This window comes from Macaca nemestrina, chromosome 16 (assembly GCF_043159975.1).
Source record: "Macaca nemestrina isolate mMacNem1 chromosome 16, mMacNem.hap1, whole genome shotgun sequence".
NCBI lineage: Eukaryota > Metazoa > Chordata > Mammalia > Primates > Cercopithecidae > Macaca > Macaca nemestrina.
The window spans coordinates 98,623,225-98,639,062 of NC_092140.1; the positions used below are offsets into that span (position 1 = coordinate 98,623,225).

The 15,838-nt window shown below is 41.0% G+C and overlaps 1 protein-coding gene across 1 annotated transcript in view; it reads left to right on the forward strand.

Moving 5' to 3' along the window:
- Window positions 1-93: 93 nt before the first annotated feature.
- Window positions 94-15,838, forward strand: part of LOC105490208 (ligand of numb-protein X 2) — a 76,310-nt gene continuing 60,565 nt past the window's right edge. The window contains exon 1 of the mRNA XM_011755610.3: window positions 94-228. The gene's annotated coding sequence lies outside the window, so the exon portion shown is untranslated. The remainder of the gene's footprint in view (window positions 229-15,838) is intronic.

The following is a 15,838-nucleotide window of genomic DNA, read 5'->3' on the forward strand; positions in this document are numbered from 1 at the left end:
CCCGGCTGCGGGTTGGGCCGCTCGGCCTTAGCGCTGGCCCCCGGGAAGGCAGCAGGGGCGGTTGAGAAGTGAAGTCTTGGCCGGAGTTTGCTTCTTGCCAGGAAATCCGCGGTGGCGGCGGCGGCAATTCTCGGCGGAGCGGAGCCGGGCAGGCTCTCCGCTCCCTCAGCGGGCCGCGGAGAGCGGGAGCTGGTGGCCGTGCGCGGCTCGGGCAGCCGCGCTTTCCCAGTGAGTAACTTTGCCCTGCCCGCCTCGCTGCGCGCCTTCTCCCCGGCTGCGGGCAGCCGCCTCAGGTGCGGGCGTCGGCTGGGTGTGGAGGAACGCCGCGCCCCGGGAGGCGGCCGGAGCGGCGCCGCTGCTCGCCCCGGAGCTTTGGTCGTCCGCGGCTGTCTTCGCTCGCCCGGGCTGCGGGGCTGGCGTGGACTCCGGTGTGGGGCTGGTCGGGGAGGGAGAGTCGGCGCCCGGTGCCCGCCGCCTGTAGGAGCCCTGGAGGCGGGCGGCCTCCGGCTGTTAGCATTTGCTGGTTCCGGCCACCGCGGTGCAGATCTTGGCGTCGTTTGCTTCTTAAGGGAAGGGAGAGGTGGGGTGAGTGTTTAAATTTCCTGTGTGTGTGTGTGTGGTGTCGGCAATGCGAGTGGCACTAGCTGCCTTTGTCGGATTTTGTTCCTCTGCAAAGGGATAGGGAGAGATCGTTCCCTCCGCCCTAGCCTGTTGCCTGTGAATTCTCACCTTTCTCTTTAGGCTGGAGAGGGTGGGAGATAGATTTGACATATTCCAGTGGGTAATTTAAAAATGCGAATCTTGATTTGGAACCAGTTGCACACAAAGCATCGTTCAGGAAATACATCACTCGCTTTTCAAAGCTTTATGCCACGTTTTAAACAAGGACTTTTGACTCACGTAGTGTTTCTTCTAGTATTTCAGTTTACGTTGAGTTTATGAATCCAGACGTTCGTTTGTGCCAGGAGCTAAAGTACACTTATGCCTGGACTTTGCTGTATTTATTATCCTTTTTAAAATCACAGAAATCAGAAACAAAGTTGAGTGAAGAGCGGTGGCGGTGCAGGAGGAGGAACACTTGTGAGCTCCAGCTTATTGGAACTGCCTTTAAGAATTTCACATTCTTGCGGCAATAGTACTTACTTGTAAATTGGCCTTCTTCCCAGGACAGATTTTGATATTTCTTTTGCATGTACTTCGATGCAGCACTGATGAAGTTGGATCTCAGTAGATCAATTTTATTTACTTTGCTAGATTTGATTCCCACCCCCACACCTCTTTAGAAAATGGACTTTGGCAGGTAAAGAAGGAAGCGGGAATCTGGTATCCTTTTTGGCTTGTCAAAGCTTTGTTGAGCCATGAATAACAAAGTTTTGGCTTTTTAAGCTTGTCCAAGTCCCACATGTGAGTTTTCCCATGGGGTAAAAGTAGGCCAAATGAGAACCAAAGTAGAATAACATTACTTTTAATTCGGCCCACTTGTGTGTTACATTCTCCATATATCTTGTTTCTCTCGTCTTCTCATCAGCTTTGACATTTTTTCATTATTTATTCATTTAGCCACTGATAAAGTACCTACTGCATGCCAGCCATTGATGGCAGGGGTTAGTTCTTGCCCAGAAGTTTTCTCATTTGGAAACTGATCCATGCTTTTATGCCGCTAGTTACCCTGAAGTAATTTGAACTTAGGGAGCGAGCATTTCTGCCTGGAGACCTGTAAGAATAGGTGTTACGTAGGCACCTAGCCTTCAGATTGATTTGGGATATCGTACATTGTAGGCACGGAGCACGCAGGCCACTTAAAAATAAATGCATGTATCTTTGGGCTGTTGTATTATGAGCTTTGCATATGGGCTTGTCTGGCCAAAGGACCCAGTGTCCAAGGTGGAAGTAGTAGTCAGGGACATGTATAGTATTCATTTCAGAGCACTTGGCACCTTTTCTTGCTTACATTGGTCACTAAAATATTTACTGAATTGACTTGAACAGAAAAATGAAGGATTTTGTATACCAGATTAAGAAATTTGGACTTTATCCAGTCAGTGATACTGAGCTGCTAATTTTAAGCAGGAGAATGTCATGATAACATTCGCATTCCAGAAAGGTATCTGCAGCATCTGGAGGATGGTGGGCTTCCAGATGGGCGGTATTGAGACTAAGTTGGAGGCTGTTATAATGGAGGGGTTAAGTGCTCAGGGATTCTCTATTCAGATTACCTGGGGTGGAATCAGGCTCTGTCATACACTGAAACCTCTTTGTTCCTTAGGTTTTTCATCTCAGAGTTTGGGGGATAGAACTTGAAAAAACATGTATATTACTTAGAATAGTGATTGCCACATAGTAAGGACTTAGTAAATGCTAGTGTGCTGGCAGTGGAAGGAGAAACGACATGGCATTTAACGCGTATGACTAGGAGGCTGGACCAGGTAAGTGACTAGATAGGCTTAAGGAGGGGAAGGATGAATCCTGGGTTGTTTGATTTCAGGCATTGATTGACATGTACTGGGTAAGCTGGCTGTGGAATTAAAACGGGTCAAATTCTAATTCTATTACTTACCCTTAGAATTACTATCCTGACAGAACTTTGATTTCCTAATATTTGGGAAATGATTGTCATACCTATTCAGTAGGGTTTGAGAAATTACACATGTAATGCCTTTGGCAGGGTACCTAGCACATTCCAAGTGCATAGATGATGACGTTAATGAGCTAGTGGAATGTTGGCGGATATGAGAAGAAGCAGTTAAAAACAATTGATGGTAGAGGTGTGGAAGGGGAGATAAGTTCAGTTTTGGACCAATCTAAGGAGGTGCTAAATGGATGGTTGAGAGATCCATGATGCAGTTGTTGGATAGTTGTGTCTCACAGGAGGTAGGAAAGAATAGAAAAGAAAAAAAAAAGAGTTCACAGAAAGCCTTTATGGGTGTGGTAAGCTTTATAGGAGATTTAGAGGAAGGGGAGGGTGAAGGGGTTCACAGTGGAGCAATGTCAGAAGTGTTGACATTGAATATTAGGCATTTCTGTCCTTAAAATACATTTTGGCCACCATCAAAGAAAGAAGGACTCCAGGCTCTCGTAATCTGGTTGGCTCTTCGGCCTTCTCCCCCTCTTCTTTCTTTCCTTTCTGACTGCCACCCCAAAATTCAAATATCTTTAAATTGTATTATGAAGAACTATTTAACTTCCCCTCCTGCTTACAGGGCCATAGTTCACAGGCCCACCTTCCTCTATCCAAATGCTTCTAGGTTTTTAAAAAAGAACCACAGGTCTCATTTCATAGGTTCTCCTCTGTTTAGGAAGCAGTGTTGGTTGAAAAAGTTATATATATGTATTGTGCATGTAGAATTTGAAGACTGGGGCAGGCCTACCTAAATTGAGCCTGTTGGAGGGCCTGAGAGTTTTACAAAACACATCCCTTTTAGCTTTCCTGGCATGTGTTTCTTTTCCTCAGAAAATACAAAGCAGTAGGAAAATCTGTGGTTAATAAGTTATTTTGTTTGGTTGGATTCAGTAAAGGTGGCTATTTTGTGTATTAGCCTTCTGAGAAATTATTAAGAAGAATTTTTTGACCAGCTGCAGTGGCTCATGCTTGTAATTTTAGCACTTTGGGAGGCCGAGGTGGGCGGATCACGAGGTCAGGAGTTCGAGACCAGCCTGGCCAATACAGTGAAACCCCGTCTCTACTAAAAATACAAAAATTAGCTGGGCGTGGTGGCAGGTGCCTGTAATTCCAGCTAGTCAGGAGGCTGAGGCGGGAGAAATCGCTTGAACCCAGGAGGTGGAGGTTGCAGTAAGCCGAGATCGTGCCACTGTGTTCCAGCCTGGGTGACAGAGCTAGACTCTGTCTCAAAAAAAAAAAAAAAGAAATTTTTTAACAAGCAAGTGCTCATGACGTTACAATAATAAATTGTCCTCTAGTTGGTATGCTTTTAAAAAAGCAGGTGTTTTAGGTTCTATCCTTTAGAATGTATGCTTCCTAGAGCTGGGATCCTATCTATTTTGCTAACTGCAGAATCCCTAAGTACTTAAGCAAATATTAATGTATTGTAAACCAAAAATAAAATTCTAAGCTCCCCCTTCTCCCCAGCCATCTGAATGGACTTCCTCCTCAGCCAGGGGTCTTTTAAAATTTAACCTGAGAGACAGTTTCAGGCCATGATTGGGAAGTGGGGGTCGGACATGACTTGTTATGCCTTTCTGATGTTAACATTAACATAGACTTTAAGTCCGGTAAGAAATATTTTACTACAGCCTATTGAAGCCTACTACCTGAAGGCTTCCTCTGAAAGTAAGAACTTGGGTCTCCACAATCCTTTGTCTTAACCCAGACATTCCTTTCTGTTGATTTCAGGGCTTTAGACAAACTCAACCAATTGTCAACCAGAAAATAATTTAAATTTACCTATAGCTTGGAATGCCACTCCCCCCAACTCCCCCCATCCCATCCCCACGCCCTGCAATTGTCCCACCTTTCTGGACCAAACCAATGTATTTCTTAAAATTTTTTGATTGACATCTCCTGCCTCCCTAAAATGTGTAAAACCAAGCTGCACCCCCACCACCTGGGGCACGTGTTCTTAGGACCTCCTGAGATCTGTGTCACGGGCCATGGTCACTCATATTTGGCTCAGAATAAATCTCTTCAAATATGTTACAGAGTGTGACTCTTTTTGTTGACAGCATGTGTTCATGAACAAATTGGATACAAATTGGCTTTGATCTGGCTTGGCTCACAGACTTCTCCAAATCTTTGAAACAGTCATTGGTCAGAGGAAAAGCGAAAGAGAATTGATCCAGTGAGGAAGTTTGAAGTGTTTCATGTTCTTATAGGAAGATACAGGAACTGTAACATTGATGGCTTATGATTAAACTATTTTATAGAGATACAGCTGTGTTCAGAAGTAAACTGACAATAGCCACGTCATAAATTTGTCCTCTCTTGGTTATTTGTAAAACACCAGGGCAGAGCCTCTGAAGTCTTGATGAAGATAGCTGGAAAGATAGGAACAGAAGTGTTGTGAAGGATAGGATGCAAGCATAGCTTATATATTTAATCTTTCCAGCCTGGAGATTGAGGAATGATAAATTTGACAGTCACTTTCCCTCAGTGGAGAAATTATGCAGGGAAAAATTATTTTTTCTTAAAAAAATAGACTGAGCAGGAGAAATGAGGAATAGAAAATAGGCAATAGACAAGTAACATTCTATAAAACAATTATTGTGTGTCCACTTTAAAAGCATACCACCTTCATATGTAAAACAAATGAGGGTTTACTTTTTTTTTTCTTGAAAAGTAATCTTAGAATTATTTTAAATAACAGATTGCTCTAAAGTATGTAATAGGGGCCAGTGTAAAAAGTGTTGATAGCCAAGTTTCGAGGGCCTATATCTTATGTAAAATAAGATGTGTTTGGCTATAGTAAAGCTTCTGTGATGTTGTGAAATATATGTTTGGTCTTTATCCCTGTTTTCTGGCATACAACTCTCAAATTCCTTGGAATCTGCAAAGTGCTAAGTGTCTTTGTATGCTGATGAGTTGACTAAATGGCTGGCAGCCCCTAGGTAGCTTCAAGATGGGCCCTGGTCACTGGAAAGACTGGAGTAGAGGGTTAGGACTGTCAGCCCCACCACCAACCTCCAGGGAGGGCAGAGGAGCTGAAGGGGAAGCTGATCACCAATGACCAATGATTTTCACCAGCCATACCTATGTTATGAAGTCTTCATAAAAGGCCCAAGAGGACAGGGTTCAGAGAACTTCTGGATAGCTGATCACGCGGAGGTTCCCGGAGGGTAACACGCCCCGGGAGGGCATGGATGCTCCGCACCCCTTCCCATACCTTGCCCTGGGTATCTCATCTGTATCCTTCGTAATATCTTTTGTAATAAACTGGTAACCTAAGTAAGTGTATCCTTGAGTTCTGTGAACTGCTCTAGCAAGTCAATTAAACCCAAAGAGGGGTTATGGGAACCCCAAATTGAGGCCAGTCAGAATTTCCTGAGGCCTGCACTTGCGACTGGTGTCTGGTGGAGAGGGGAGCAGTCTTGGAGACTGAGCCCTCAGCTTTGAGATCTGAGGCTATCTCCAGGTAGATAGTGTCAGAACTGAATTGAATTAGAGGACACCCCACTGGTGTCCACTGCTTTGTGTATCAGGTGTGGGGGAAAACCCACATTTGGACATAGAAGTATTTTGTATTGATGACTATTGTGTTGAATAAGAGAACATAAAAAACACTTTTGAGTGTGTTTTTATTTCCTCTCAGTTTCCAAGGCTCTGTTTGGCTATTAGTTTGTTTTATAGATAAAAAGTAAGGTAAGTCTGGAAAATATTTATACCTGCCACCCCCTTCCCTATTGGGATTTCGGCTGTTAATCTTAAAGACTTAATTGTTTGTGAGAACCCTTATCATTTAGACCAATAAATAATTACTGAACACATAAATTGGAGACCTTTACTTAAATCTTATTTCAGTATTGTGGCTTTTTCTTCTGTAGCTGCCCAGTGGGTTCTTCCTGCCTACTGCCTGGATAGAGCCAATTTATCAAGGTGGGGGCATTGCAATAAAGAGTTTTTGCACACATAGATCTTGCTAAACAGAAGACTGGAATTTTATTATTACCCAAATCAGCCTACCTGAGCATTTGGGGGCTGTTTTCAAAGGTAGTCTAGGGGAAGGGGTGGGAGTGGCTAGTCAGTGGGTGCTTGCTGCTGATTGGTTGGGGGCACAATCATAGCGGTGTGGGAAATGGTCCTCTTATGCTCTGAGTGGCTTCTGGGTGAGGCCACCGGAGTGGTCAGTGGGTCCAACCAAAAAACCTGAACAGATATCTCAAAAGGCCAATCTTAGGTTCTCCAGTAGTGACGTTATCTGCAGGAGTAATTGGGAATGTTGCATATCCTGTGACCTCTGGAATAGTGGCTGGCAGTTGTTTATGTCTACACCTTAGCTGAATTCAGGTTCCTCAGTTGCCTAGTTTGGTGGTCCCTCATTAGCTTTACAAAGGCGGTTGAATTTTGGGGACGGGCTGTTACCATTTAAACTATAAACGAAATGTCTCCCAAAATTAGCTTGGTTTTAGCCCAGGAATAATTAAGGGCAGCTTGAAAGCTAAAGGCAAGAGGAGAATTGGCTAAGATCTCCCCACTGCTATAGTTTTTTCACTGATATAATTTTTGCAAAGGCAGTTTTACTTCTATGTGATTTTTAACATTTGAACTTTGACTTTCAGTTTAGTTGTATTTAACAAGTACCTAAGAAGTGCTGAGCTTGGATGGCACATAAAAGATTGTCTCTGCCCTTGTAGAATTTAAATTCTTAAAAGACATTTTCATTCGAGGAGTTAATCATTTGTAGCCGAGTGACCTTTGCTTCCACTGTTTTTTTGTTTTTTGTTTTTTGTTTTTTGTTTTTGAGACAGAGTCTCGCTCTATCACCCAGGCTGGAGTGCAGTGGCGCAATCTCGGCTCACGGCAACCTCCACCTCCCAGGTTCAAGCGATTCTCCTGCCTCAGCCTCCTGAGTAGCTGGGATTACAAGAACCTGCCACCACACCCGGATAATTTTTGTATTTTTAGTAGAGATGGTGTTTCATCATGTTGGCCTGGTGTCGAACTCTTTACCTCAGGTGATTTGCCCATCTCAGCCTCCCAGAGTGCTGGGATTACAGGCATGAGCCACCACGCCCAGCCTGCTTCCAATGTATCTTAACATTCATTTGGCACCTTGTCATTTCCCTAAACTTTCCATGTTAGAAAGCTTAAACTTACATATCCTGTAGTTGGACCTCAGTCTCTTCTCCTGTCTTTCCAGCTCTCTCAATACCCACACTTTCTATTAGAGTGCCCCCTCCCCCTCACAGCAACAGTGTGCCAGTCCTTCTGTTCCACCTTACCCTCCCCTCCCTGCTGCAGGGACACCTTTTGGCCTTGCAGAGCGTCTCTATCCAGTTAGGAAGCCCATGGTTAAACACCTGGAATATGCTTCCCACTGGCACCTTTGCCTCCCTTGAACTTGTCTTTTGTGCTGTACCTGCCAGATAACGCCCCTGTTCAGATTAACTCTGCTTCTGTCTCCACATTGCTTTGGTATCACCCATTAAATGGCTGGTCCTCAATGCAGGGAAATGCCCCTCAACCCCCTGCCCCCATACCCCTCAGTCAATTTGTAAATGTTTAGTCCCTACTGAGTGCTCTGACACTGAGCTAAGAAAGCTGTGGTATCCTCATGGAGTTTACAATCTAGAGGCAATTCAAGATAATATTCTGGATATATTGGGTTAAATAAAATACTAAAAATAATTCGACCAGGCATGGTGACTCACTTTGGGAGGCCAAGGCAACAGAATCACTCAAGCCTAGGATTTTGAGCCTAGCCTGGGCAACATGGCGAAACCTGTCTCTACAAAAAATTAGCCAGGTGTGGTAGCATGTGCCTGTGACCCCAGCTACTGGGGAGGCTAAGGTGGGAGGATCACCTGAGCCCAGGAGGTTGTGGCTGCAGTGAGCTGTGATTGTGCCACTGTACTCCAGCCTGGGCAACAAGAGAGAGGCCCTGTCTCAAAATAGTAATTCATTCACTTGTTTCTTTTTATTTTTTAAACGTAGCTACTGGCACATCTGAAATGACACATGTGGCTCACGTGATCTTTCTGTTGGATGGTGCTGGCACAGGGTGTTGTCTGGGTTATGAGAAGGGGAACTGCCGTAGTCTCTGCCGAGTGGGGTATCACTGAAAACTTCCCGAGGAAGTTGTCCTTAAACAGATATCTGGCTGAGTGGGTATTACACAGGTAAACCCTCAGAGGAGGCAGTCAGCGATGGATGGCACTTTGAGGGAGGGGGAGGAGGTGGATGAGAGCGAGCTGGGACCGTGGCAGGGGCTGAGGCCAGGGAGGTAGGCCATGGCCTGATCATATGGGTCTTGTTAACCCCAATGAGGGTTTTGTTCTTCATCGCTCATGATTTATTCCGAAATCTCATCATTACAAACCCTTTTATCCAACTCCACCTCTTCTATATAGTCTGCAGATAATCTGTTTTATTTCATGGAGGAAATGAGATGATCTGTGATTTCTCTAGAATTTTTCTGTCTCTCCCTTTCCAAATGTTACCTACTTAAGTCTCAGATCTGTTTTTCTACATGTGCTTGTTATCTCTTCAAGTCTCCTTCAGGTGTGGCTTCATCAGTTAGCTCCCTTCTTTTCTATGTTTAATCTCTTTCTCCCTGCTTTCTTTTTTACACCAACCTACAAATATGCCCCAATCTTTAACCTTATAAAACAAACACAGTCCCATTGACCCCACATTCCCCTCTAATTATTGTTCTTAAAGCGTAACATTTTTTAAATTCAATATTTTAAAGCAGTATGTTCAAAATATATTATGTCATCAATATAAAATTATTAATGTGATTTGACATTCTGTTTTCCCATATTAAGTACTGAAATCTGGTGAAATGGTTTGCACTTAACAGTATATCTCAGTTTGGATGCTGAATTTTCAGTGGTTGAAGTAAAAGAAATTCTACCAAAATAATGAATATTTAACAGAATAATATTTTACGTTGCTTCAGCTTTTTCTCTTTATTGTGGCAAACACATAAAATTTACTATCTTAACTATTTTTAAGTGTACACTGTTAAATATATTCACATTACAGTGCAACAGATCTCCAAAACTTTTTCATCTTATGAAACTGAAGCTCTGTACCCATTAAACAACTTCCCATTTCCTCCTCTCCCCAGCCCCTGGTAACCACTCTTCCACTTTCTAGAATTTGAGTACTTTAGATACCACATGTAAATGAAATCATACAGTATATGTCTTTTTGTGTGTGACTTGCTTATTTCATGCAGGATGATGATCTCAGGGTTCATCCATGTTGTAGCATGTGACAGAATTTCCTTGGGCATAGTGCTGCCATAAGCATGAGTGGACAGATGTCTCTTTGAGACCCTGCTTTGAAATCTTTTGGATGTATACCCAGAAGTGGGATTATTAGATTATATGGTAGTCGAACTTTTTGAGGAACCTCCTACTGTTTTTCATTTCATTGCGGTTGCACTGTTTTACAATCTCACCATCAGTGCAAAAGGATTCCAGTTTCTGTACATGCTCGATGTTCTCACCAACACTTGCGCTTTTCTAATAGTAGCCATATTAATGGGTATGAGGTGGTATCTCGTGGTTTTGATTTGCGTTTTTCTGGGATTAGTGATGTTGAACTTCTTATGTGCTCGTTGGCCATTTCTGTATCATTTTTGGAGAAATGTCAGTTCACGTTCTTGACCCATTTTTTTATTCTTACTGTTGTTGAGATGTAGGAGTTCCTCACATATTCTGGATATTAACCCCTTATCGGATATGATTTGCAAATATTTTCTCCTTTTCATTCTGTTGATGTGTCCTTTGATGTGCAAAAGTTTTTAATTTTAATGTAGTCCCATTTGTCTATTTTTGCCTGTGCTTTTAGTGTCGTATCCAAGAAATCCTTGCCAAATCCAGTGTCATGAAGCTTTTCCCATATGTTTTCTTCTAGGAGTTTTATAGTTTCAAGTTTTATATATAGGTTTTTAGTCCATTTGGAGGTAATTTTGTATATGGTGTGAGATAAGGTTCCAAACAAAATATTCTGTATGTATTGCTGAGACCCTGCTTATAGCAAAGAGAGGGAAAGGTCTGAAATATATGGAATAATTTTAAATTGGGGATTTATGTCAGTTATTGGGCTAGAATACAGTTCTCAGCTTCATCGTATATTCTAGTGTGAATTTCTCTGTTGTTTTTATTTCTTATAGTTGCAAGATACCAATTTGGAAACAGTCGGTAGTCTGGGTTTAGCTGAAGCTGAAATATAAAATTGGTGGGGAGGGCCGGGCGCGGTGGCTCACGCCTGTAATCCCAGCACTTTGGGAGGCCGAGGCGGGCGGATCACGAGGTCAGGAGATCCAGACCATCCAGGCGAACACGGTGAAACCCCGTCTCTACTGAAAATACAAAAAAAATTAGCCGGGCGTGGTGGCTGGCGCCTGTAGTCCCAGCTTCTAGGGAGGCTGAGGCAGGAGAATGGCGTGAACCCGGGAGGCGGAGCTTGCAGTGAGTGGAGATCGCGCCACTGCACTCCAGCCGGGGAGACAGAGCAAGACTCCGTCTCAAACAAAACAAAACAAAAAATTGGTGGGGAGAGACCAGGTATCGCGGTGCATGTTGTTGTGTCCTGTGCCTCTGCTACTAAATATGTCAAGCATTTGATCAGTAGTAGCTGTGCATGACCTTTTAAGACCGCTCTGTGAAGGCTATTTAATAGATTTCAAAAGCGTCTCTAGCAATTAGTTCCCACCTGAAATATTTATTAATCTCATGAATTTCTCAATTTTAGGCTTTGTGCTTTTATTGTAGATGAGATGTATTAATTGATACTTCAATAGACTAGTTTCAGATTTTGCTAAAAATAGACATAATTCTATTTTGGGACACTGACCTATTCTTTTTCCAAGTATATGTAGTACATTTGTTAGCACATTTGAATTTCTCTTCTATGTTTAATGGAGTATAATAACATTAAGAAACCATTCAGGATTTATTTTGAGAGTCTGGATTTTTTTCAATGGTATAGTACCTATTTTTTGAAAGGATTAAAAACTTAATGAATCCATTTTGCAGAGTGTAGAAGGATGGTAAAATCTTGAGTACTCTTATTAAACATCAGTCAACTTTCAACTAATTTATGTTGTATTAACTTTTTTTTCCTATAAAAATATTACCTGTAACACAGTTGCTCTGCATGATTTTAGTCTTTCTAAATGTGATAGTGACTATATTTTCTCTTTCTACAGTTTGGGTTCACCTGAAAGTTGGTGCTGGAGGAAAGCAAACCATTATGTAGTTCTTAAGTTGTTTGTTTATAATATAACATTCTTTGTCTTCAAAAAGAATCACTCTGGGCCAGGCGTGGTGGCTCATGCCTGTAATCCCTGCACTTTGGGAGGCCAAGGCGGGCAGATCACCTGAGGTCAGGAGCTTGAGACCAGCCTGGCCAACATATAATGAAACTCTGTCTCTACTAGAAAATACAAAAATTAGTTGGGCATGGTGATGCATGCCTGTAGTTCCAGCTACTTGGGAAGCTGAGGCAGGAGAACTGCTTAAATCCGGGAGGCAGAGATTGCAGTGAGCCAAGATCGTGCCATTCTACTCCAGCCTGGGCGACAGAGTGAGACTCTGTCTCTTAAAAAAAGTAAAAAATAAAAATCACTCTGTTGGTTATTTGAACCTTTTGAAAAGAAAATGGTTCTGTTAATAAAAAACAGGCCAGCCGCAGTGGCTCATGCCTGTAATCCCAGAACTTTGGGAGGCTGAGGCAGGTGGATTACATGAGGCCAGGAGTTCAAGACCAGCCTGATCAAAATGGCAAAACTCCAGTACAAAAATTAGCTGGGCGTGGTGGTACACATCTGTAGTGCCAGCAAGTCTGGAGGCTGAGGCAGGAGAATCGCTTGAACCTGGGAGGCAGAGGTTGCAGTAAGCCAAGATTTTACCACTGCACTCCAGCCTGGGTGACAGAGCAAGACTTTGTCCCCCAACCAAAAAAAAAAAAACTCAAACATCAGTTGACTGATGTTTAATAAGAGTACTCAATCTTATTACACTAGGATTTATGGAAGGATATCTTTCTGGACAGTAAAGCTTAATATTCTTAAAAGTAATATTTTAAATTTAATTTAAAAATTAGCAATATCTCAATTTTAAAGAATGTTTTTCTGTTTGGTTACTCTTGGGGATTAAGCAGCACATCTGTTTGATTTACCTTATTGCATACATTATGAACTACATGAAGATATAAGGGATACATGTGATTTTGTTTTTTAAAATCACACTGTATATTTTTTAAATTAATACATGCTTAATGTAGAAAATGCAGGAAATCATAAACTATGCATAGAGAATAAACATTACGAATTCCACCAGTTATAATTCTTTTAAAATACTTTTTTCAACAAATATTTGAATGCCTATTCTGTGTTGTCTACCATTCTAGATGTTTGGGATAGAAAAGTGAATTATAGAAGTTCTTGTTCTCAGAAATCTAGTCTAGTTAGATTATAATTTCAGTACAATTACTCTATTTTGATAATGTATTTAGATGATAAAAGCTTAGAGTCTTGTGACAAGGCAGAATAAAAATTTATTAGAAGTTATGAGTAAAGAGTAATTTCAAGTAAACACAAATTTTAGCCTTTTCATGACTGCAGGTCCTAAGATAACTGAATACATATATGTCTTCCTTTCCCACTGGGTGTTTATCGAATGCCTGTTATGTGCCTGGCACAGTTCTACATGGTGAGACTATAGCAATGAGCAAGACAGGTGGGATCTCTATTCTCATGGAGTTTATGTGCTGTGGGGCAGGAAGAGAAACAACAGTAAATAGTTAAGCAATTAATAGAAAGGATAATGACGAATGCTAGGAGGAAAATCAGATGATGTGATTAGATCTCAATGGTCTGTTATGCTGGTTACTAGAATCTACAGCTGGTCTCCAGGTTTCCTTTTAGCTATTTGTCTCTTCACCAGGGAAATTGAACTAATAATGCCCAAAGGAATCAAACAGTGTCATCTTTGCTTCCTGCCCTTTTGTACCCTCTCCTGGAGGTTTCCCAGTCAGTGAAATGGTTAAATAGTGAAAACTGGAAATAACTAAGAGTCAAAACAAGGCATATAGAAAATTATTTCTCAGATAATTTGGACTTTCAGAAAGCTGGGAGTTTGTTGAGTTTTTACAAACTTGAGTTTGTACCTGTCAGTATTTCAAAAGTACTTTGTTTGTATGTTCTGAATTAAGAAAAACAAAACACTACCAGTTTTTAGGAATCTGAAAAAGAGTAAATCATTCTGTCAATCTTTGTGGAATTTGCAGTTTTATTTTGAAGTTTTTCACGCCTGCTTTAAAAACTGTCATCTATGTTACCTTATAAAGAACTCTTGGTTTGTAACCGAGCTTATTAGACAGTCTTTAAAATTTATGTGTAAGACTTTAGTGCCCTGCTTTCTTTGGTACATAAGAACTTGAAGTGTGACCCATGACTCATCAGTTGACGTTGGGGTGCGTTTTTAGAAACTAGGAATGCCATAGTAGATTTCCTTTAGCAGTAGAGGAAGTAAATACAAGAAAACACAAATTTGTCTGTTTCTGTGCTGGTGTGATTACAGCTGAATGTTAAACTGATTCTTAGAAATGTGTTACAACACTGGACATTTCAGTAAGCTTGAATTGAATATGTGTAAACAATGTGTCTTGCAAAAAGATTCTTAAATGTAGCAATAACTTACATTTCTCCCATTTTTATGATAGGAAGTAACTTTGCAGATAAGTATACTTAATATTTAGGTTTATGTTTTACTTATTTACTTTTTAAACAGAAATGAAGCAGTAAAGAAAAAGCATTGTCTTGGGCATGCAACTTCATTTTTAGTGCTCCATAAAATTGTTCTTATTTTTGATGTAAAGATCTTGTTTCTGTACTTTGCTTTTTAATCATGTATATAAGAACCAGTCTTGACTGCTTTCTAATTGCTACTTTATTTCTTTTTGTGCATGCTCCCTTGCTCCTGCCATAAATATACTTCCATACACATGAAAGTGTATGTGTTCAGATAGATACTTCATGAAAAACAAGCCTGAGCTGAGCTCTTCACCCCAACTACCTGGTTCACCTAGAGTTGACTGCTATTAGTTTTTTTGTATATCCTTCCAGGCATGTTTTATGTATATAAACTCATGTGTGTATGTATATATTAATACATAGCTATTTTAAAACTCATACTGTTCTGTACCTTGATTTAAAATAGTGCAAAATTTGTTTTACTTTGCTAATTTTTTTTTGAAATTTAACTTGATCACCTTTTGTTTGCTGATCCCACCTTAATTAACGTAACCTGAAGGAAAACAGAGGTTTTCTCTGTTGGATATGATTATGGACAAAATGATTATTTGAGCCTTTGTTTTGAGCTTTCCTCCCCCCCCCCCCCCCGCTATAAATCATGACTCTGTTGCTTAATCCTTTTTCAAGGCAATGCTGAACACAATAAAAATTATTCTGGGCATCTTCATGATAACTTAAAATAGGACATTTACTAGGTGGCTTTGATCTAGCAAATATAGCACAACCATGGAATAAAACATAATTGGTACACTAATTCTGCTAAAAAGCTTGATTATTGGGGAATTTTGTAGTACAAGTTGTGCTTAATTTAAAATTATTTGTTTAACATATCTGTTTGCTAATTGCAAATGTCTTTGTGCATTTTTTCATCAAGTCTGCAGATCGTCCCTTTACAATTTTAATATTTGTAGTGGACACTCTTAGAATAGCTTTCATTTTGAGGATTGTCAGGTGCATCCATTTTGTTCTTCTTAAAAGGGGGTGTGGGAAAGGTGGTCTTTTCCTTGAGTTCAATTAGAATATGATGTTAGATCTAGAGGGGAAAAAAGGTAAATTGTTTTCAGTAATTTATGAGTATCGCCCTAGAAAGTTTTAATATTTTCAGTGTTACATTGCTTTTCTTTCTGTGAAATATAAGTGGACAGAATTGTGCAACTGCCAATATTAATCATTGTAGTAACTGCCATTTGCGTGACTGCTCTGTGGCTTATCTCTGAGCTAGGAACTTTAAGTTTCATTCAGCAGTTAATTGTCATAGTAACCCTGTAAGGTCGATATTTTGCATTTAAGGACTGGAGCTCAGAAAGTTTCAGAGGTAATATACAATTTGGACAAGATAATATGGTTACCTGTGATTGGAAACCTTTGATCTAAAAGCTGTCTTACTCTTTACTGTA